Consider the following 6923-nt stretch of genomic DNA (forward strand, 5'->3'; position numbering starts at 1 on the left):
AACATGATTTCCAACTATGAATATCTAAATAATGAGGAACTGGTTATCAGAAATTATGTAGCTTGCCTAACATCCCATGGCATAAATATCCAACTGTGGATCCTCTTTCCAACAACTTAATTAGTCTTCTCACTTTTGGATTTGGGTTCAGCCTTGTATGGTATCTTGATTGCATATTCCCTGAATATTTAAGGGAGCAATTAAATATTTGACAACATTTTTTATTTCGATTGCAGATTCCCCAAATATTTGGAGGCGCAGTTAAATTTTTGACTAAGTGTTTTATCTGGATTGCAAATTCCCCAAATATTTAATAATATGGCAGACATAAAAACCGTGAAATTTTTAACCGCTCCCATATCCTTGTCCATCCAATTGTGAAATGTTCAGAAAATCGGCAATCAGATAAGCTCCAGGATATGGTCGTGGATGTTATTTTCCAGGCATTACATGGATACAACAAGAAGTCTTTACACCGCCCGGCGGGCTGAAATGAATGGCAGATAGAGAAGATAGCTTTTGATCATCTTGAAGGGGAAATGTAGAAAATATTCTGTTGACTTAGCCTAAGCATATTCACACTGATAGAGATACGTACGATTTGACATAATATTCAAATGTTCAAATGGGTAATGAAAATAAATGAATCATTTTAAATAAGAATTATCGCTGTCTTTAACGAACTGTCCATATATATCAAAGCATTTCAAGGCCTATTAGAAGTGAACTCGAGAAATATATATGTATAGACACGATGTTTTCTTTTTAATTGAAGCGAGGTTGGGTGTATTTACATAACAATGTCTTCCCTGATGAAGTCCATGCAATTTGTGGTTAATTTATTCACTACCCATGTAATTATATCTCTGATTATCACCTTACTTCAGCTGAATTGCAAGGCAACACCTGCAAATGCCACAGTGGAGTCCTTTCCAGGATATCATGGCAATATTAGTTATGAGATATATGCTGGGTAAGTGCCATATCTATCCAAGGTAAAGTAGAATTATTCATGAATAAATTCCATGTTCAAATGTAACAATAATTGAAAGTAACAAATTCAAAGTGCCAGACTTTTCACTGGAAAGAATATTTATTCATTAACACAATCATGTTCAAAAATAGCATGCATGAATTTGCTCCTGTTTGTAAATAAACAATTAGCTGTGTATTTATGCAAAGATTAAGAACATAACCAAAGAGTTCATAGCTTGTAGAATGTTCATAGCTTGTAGAATGCATGCTTATATGACAAAGAAAGACAGAAAAACATAAAAGATATACAGATCTCTAATTGTTATGCACAGACTGTGAATATGTTTGAACATAGTTTAATTTCTATGGATACTTAATAAATTTGGTGACAATTGAAGCTAAAAAATATTAAAGTCAAAATTGTTGCATGGAGAGTTCAAAATATGTAAAAGAGTAGGAGCGAAAATTGTTATATGGAGTGCTTAAAGATGTGATTCTACCACTCTTATATTCTATTGGATGACCAATTAACTGCATGAAAGTCTTTGTGTTTTCTTCATATTCATGCAGGTATGTGACAGTTAGTGAGGCCAATGGAAGAGAACTTTTCTACTATTTTGTGAAGTCAGAAAGTAATCCAGCAAATGATCCACTTCTTCTTTGGCTTGAGGGAGGTCCTGGTTGCACCAGTTTCACTAGATTTGTCTATGAGATTGGTCAGCTATGGGAATTCTTGCTCTTATTGTCTGCTTCAATGCTCAAAGTTGCTATTTACTGAATGAATTTTGATCTTGTACATATTAAGTTTTCAAATTGTGTAATCTGGCCATGGGAATGACTTGTTCAAATGGATAACTGTAAGCTCACTTTTACCCATGTTGTTGGAATTGGCACCCAAAACCGAGTCAACTGCTGTCATAATTAGGCTTATGCAATACTAAGATATCATAGTAAACCAAAGAATAACAGAAATTGATAAATTATGGATTTCATACTCTTGAAGCATTACCTATTCAATGTTTAGCATTGATCGTGAAAAGGTAATGCACTTTCCAGACTTGTAAGGCTAGGCAGGGTGGGAGACTATTTTGATGGAATCCTTGTGTAGAGAAAAATAGAACATAATAGTGATTTTTAGAAATTTATAAAATAAAATGATAGAGATCTTCCAATATTTATCCCAAAGTTTTTCTCCTATTGCAGGTCTAATGAGTTTTGATCTCAGTAACAATTCTGGGAGTTTTCCCACGCTCATCCCTAATCCAAACTCTTGGACTAAGGTTGGCATTCAAGGCTCCTGCCTCTGCCACTATGGTTATAATGAAATCTTTTCAATTAGGGCACCAAATTTTTTTCCCTCTTTCAAACATTCGTCAAGTGAGCATACTAGATTATGTCACTAATAAAGCATCTATGTTATCAACTTTTATGTTCTATTGCTTTCATCACTTTGGAATTTGCCATTACTAAATTGTTTCTCATCCAACTTGGACTTAACTTGGATGCCACTGAATGTATAAATTTTTGTTGTAATGGATTAACCTTGAATGGTTTTGCACATGTAGGTCTCCAACATTCTTTTTGTTGATTCTCCAGTTGGGACTGGTTTTTCTTACTCCAATACAGCTACAGATTACAAGACTGGAGATTTTAAGGCTGCTTCAGATATACATACTTTCCTCATAAAGGTTTTCAGTTCTATCATGCTACAAAAAAATATTTTACAAGTGTATAGATTTTTGTGAATCTCAGTACAGTTTATAATCTTGGATGCAGTGATTTGAAGCATTCCCTGAGTTTCTATCTAATCCATTTTATGTCAGAGGGAAACCTTATTGTGGTATTAATATTCCAATGGTGGTACAGGAAATAGTAAATGGTAAAGCACACACGAACCATGTTTTGTTATTCAGTTGACTTCTTGGATTCTCTGTTTTTGGAATAGGCTGGAATTTCTTTGTGGCAGCAGGAGTCCTATAACTTGATTTGAGGTTGCATTTCAAGAAAAAATATGTTCTAGACATTGTATTTTTCTTAATACAATTTTTTTTATGATTGATACTTTGATGATTGACCATTGCAACCTCTCTTTTTTGGCTATGACAGCAAATGAAGCAGGAATTAAACCAACCTTGAACATTAAGGTCAAAAATCTTTGCTAATAATTGAAATTCATAGCTTTCTTCATTCAGGCCTCTCCAAAATATGTTGGTGACTATGAATAGCGTTACATTCGTTAGGAATTTTACTAGATGGTCTCATGGTCTAACTTCTTGCATGGCTAGTTTTTCAGGGTTATCTGGTTTGAAATGGGAAGGCAGATGAAGTATTTGACAACTCAGAGGTTCCTTTTGCACATGGAAAGGGACTTATTTCTGACGAATTATACCAGGTGTGTACCCTGCAACGTTAAAATAAGAGACCATGAAATCATAGGCACAATTTATATATTCTCCATAGACAGATGGTAGTTCCAGGGATGCCATTCAAATCCTAGTCTAACATGATATTATTTTACGAGTTGTTTACTCTAATGTTTAGAGAATGTAAATCAGTTGGCGTTTCAGCAGCTGTTTGATATAGAACTTCTACATACTTATGTTTGTGCAGGCAGTAAAGGAGGCTTGCAATAGTAGCTATTTGTATTCCACCAATGCTTCTTGTGAATCAAACCTATTAGAAGTGTCGAAGGTAATCCTTGTAGTCCTTTTCCTAACTTCTATCACAACAGTTGATTTTGCTAAATTCAGGACTTAACATTATTCCTTGCAAATTAGTCCTGATTTGGTCTTTTGAAAAACAGGTTTTGATGGGAATCAACCATGCCAATATTCTTGAACCCGTTTGTTACCCCCTTTCTGAGAAGCCGGAAAGCATAGGTAGTCAAAAACTCCTAACCAAGAGGGACGAAAAATTAGAAATAATTGATCAGGTTGTTGGATCAACGAGCAGAATCTCTAGTCTGGCGGTTCGTCTACAACATGCTTACCAGGATAGGCAATGCCCTGCTGTGGTAAAGTGCAATAGGTCCCCTGCTCCTCACGCGATGCAATCGATCTTTCTTGATCAGGAAACCAACTTGAACTTTTGAATGGAATCGAACAAATGGCATGTTCATTAATGTCAAACATTGAGGAATCCCAACTTTGGAACAACCCAACATTGTTTATGTAAGCCCCCATCACCGTAAGTCAGGTTTATACTAATTTTATATTGTTTCATAATAAAGTTTTGATTTAATTTAATTATAATTTTAAGCTAGTAAAACATCAGGTACCCTAGAATGTTTCCCATTGCTAGACGTTTTTTGATGAAATTGCTTTACACACCCTAGAAATGCTTTGCAGCTAGGCCTTCCAATTGATATGATTTTTCTGCAATTCCAGATGTCAAGTTTCTATTCTAGAGTGATGGAGATGCAGCATTGCGTGTTGGTGGGAATATCGTCAAGTTTCTATTCTAGAGTTATGGAGATGCAACATTGCGTGTTGGTGGGAACATAGACTGGTACTCATATTGGGCTATGCATTTATATACACCCTTCGGCTCTAGTTTTCCAACCATAAATCTCTCTGACAAAAGCATTGTCTTGACCGAAACCATTCTTATGGTGACAATGACAAGAAATTCATGCAGAGACCCCACATTCTTTACATAATTCTCAATAATCAGTGGAAAGCCGGAAATAAGGTCACTACAGAAGAAACAAATTCCCGGTACACGTGAATTCACCCCGGAAAGCAATCCATTCAAACCTTCTATGCTAAGTTTTCTCCATGCTAAATATTTATACTTTTCTGCCTTCCATAGTTCCAAGAGAACATTATGGTCAGAAAAATTGCTGCAATTAGGAAGGGACACGAACCCCACTATGGTACCTTATTCAATACAGATGATAGATAAACGCCTTCAGAGATAACAAAAAACAGAGTTAAGGGTAGTATAAGCAAAATATTTTGTGTAAACGATGTCCCGTGCACTATTTGTCATAGATTATCCTTCTAATATTCTCACCAGTGAAGGAAACAAGTTTTCCCAAGTCCCAAAAGTCAATAAAAACAACATATTATCAATACAACAATGCAAAGGTTTCTATATTCCTATATTTTACATCACAATTGAGCATCAAAGGGTGGCACTTCCAAAGGAGCGTGATCAATTCTTCTTAAAATTCACCACAACCAAAACAACACCATCAAGACCAGTAACAATATAAGTAAGAAAAATAAAATATCTAACCATATATATGCTATTATTCTCCACTGGTAATCCATAAGTGGTGACGTTTCAAGAGTTGATGCAGATTCAAGCAGCAAGCTAGCCAATGTAGTCAATTTGCTGTAAAACATTCGGTAGACAAACTTTGAATCTCAAATTCACCAAACAATGAGCACGATTAAATAGCTCTAATTAACTCCATATAGCCCAGCTCACATATCCACTATAAAAACTGAAGTAAATTAAAAACGCTCTCAGAACTTTTACCTCTTCCAAAACGTAATTTAAAAACACATTGTGACATCTTGTCCATCTTTTACCTATCTAATGATAACCTAAAAATCACAGAACTTTGGTATTCTTCTTCTACAATGCCAAGATTTCAAATCATGATTCATACGTATGGTCTATATAGACTCATAGGTCATACATGCTCATTAGTCTCCACCCTAGATTGATAAGCAACATGTCTGCTAAATAAAAACATAGATAATCTACCATAAATTTAAAAATGAATGCATATTTAAAACATGGTAAATGCTTAGAATTTTCATTATATACTCAATATCAGTACATTATGATATGAAATAAGGAAACATTTTTCATCCTTGTGGTGGAAAATAAGCTCGAGGGAAGCAGCTAAGAGCCATGGATTGTTTTATGATTGAGAATGTTGCTGTAATCAATGCTTGACTGGCTACAATGGCTCCTAAAGTGGCGACAATGAACATTGACCAACACACAGGCTATGGTATTTTAGTTCTTTATCTATAGGCCAACTGCCAATCAATTTACAAATGAAAGCAAGGTCAATGAAAGCAAGGCTTTCATTCGTCTACGATGATCCTCTAGACATTTGGGTGGAAGTATAAAAGTAGGGTTTTGAGGAGCTTTAGGAATCCTAAAGCAAACTAGTTTGCCATTGCACCCCAAAAACAAGGGATGAAACTATTGGTTTATCATAGCTGATTGAACTTGAAAGGGAACTTGCAACAACGTTTTTGAAGGAGGAGATGTTGGTCCCCTCTTTGAACGCACTCATGTTTACGCCCAACAAAACAAAACTATAATCCAAAAAAGAAGGCCAATATGTACAAGAAACCTTAACTATGAAACCTCTATCAAACTCAGACCAGGAATCGAAACCGGGGAGCAAAATTTTACTGAAACCACTCGAAACCTACCCAATTCTCCAATCTCTACCATGAGCTGTTCGTGGACAAATCTTTAGTTATTGAACACTAAACAATTACGTTTAAACCTACAATTTTTTAAACATAATCCCTGCATATTGAATTTATATTTTTCTTAAATGCTCAAGGCAAGAAAGGTCTGAGCAGAAGGTTGGAAAAAATTTAAAAAAAAATTCAAAAACCACTTTAGCCTTGAGTGATTTAAAAAGTATTGGAAGGAAAAAATTGAAAAAATAAAAAACTTCTTTAAACAAGATCAAAATAATCTGGTTTCTCTGCGAAATCCTTTCAGAATTCGAGTCTGGAATTTAACTATACATAAACTATGACCAATACAAACACAATTTTCTCCAATTCCTTGAAGCAAGTTCTGAAGCAGTGCATTATCGTCTAAATGTATAAAATATTGACCTTTTTTGTAAATTTTCGAGCAGCGAGAAAACACACAGAATAAAACCCTAACCTTACTCGGCCTGTCTCTGATCACTTCAGAAAATAGCTCAAATTGGAAGGCTGAAACAACAAACAGCCTGTCAA

The 6923-nt window shown here is 35.1% G+C and overlaps 1 pseudogene; it reads left to right on the plus strand.

Annotated features, from left to right (window-relative positions):
• The first annotated feature begins 800 nt into the window (after nucleotides 1-800).
• Nucleotides 801-4066, plus strand: LOC149143150 (serine carboxypeptidase 1-like; annotated as a pseudogene).
• Nucleotides 4067-6923: the final 2857 nt, after the last annotated feature.

This window comes from Pinus tabuliformis, chromosome X (assembly GCF_031772625.1).
Source record: "Pinus tabuliformis cultivar Carrire ecotype Pingquan chromosome X, CPIR1, whole genome shotgun sequence".
In the NCBI taxonomy this organism is placed as follows: domain Eukaryota; kingdom Viridiplantae; phylum Streptophyta; class Pinopsida; order Pinales; family Pinaceae; genus Pinus; species Pinus tabuliformis.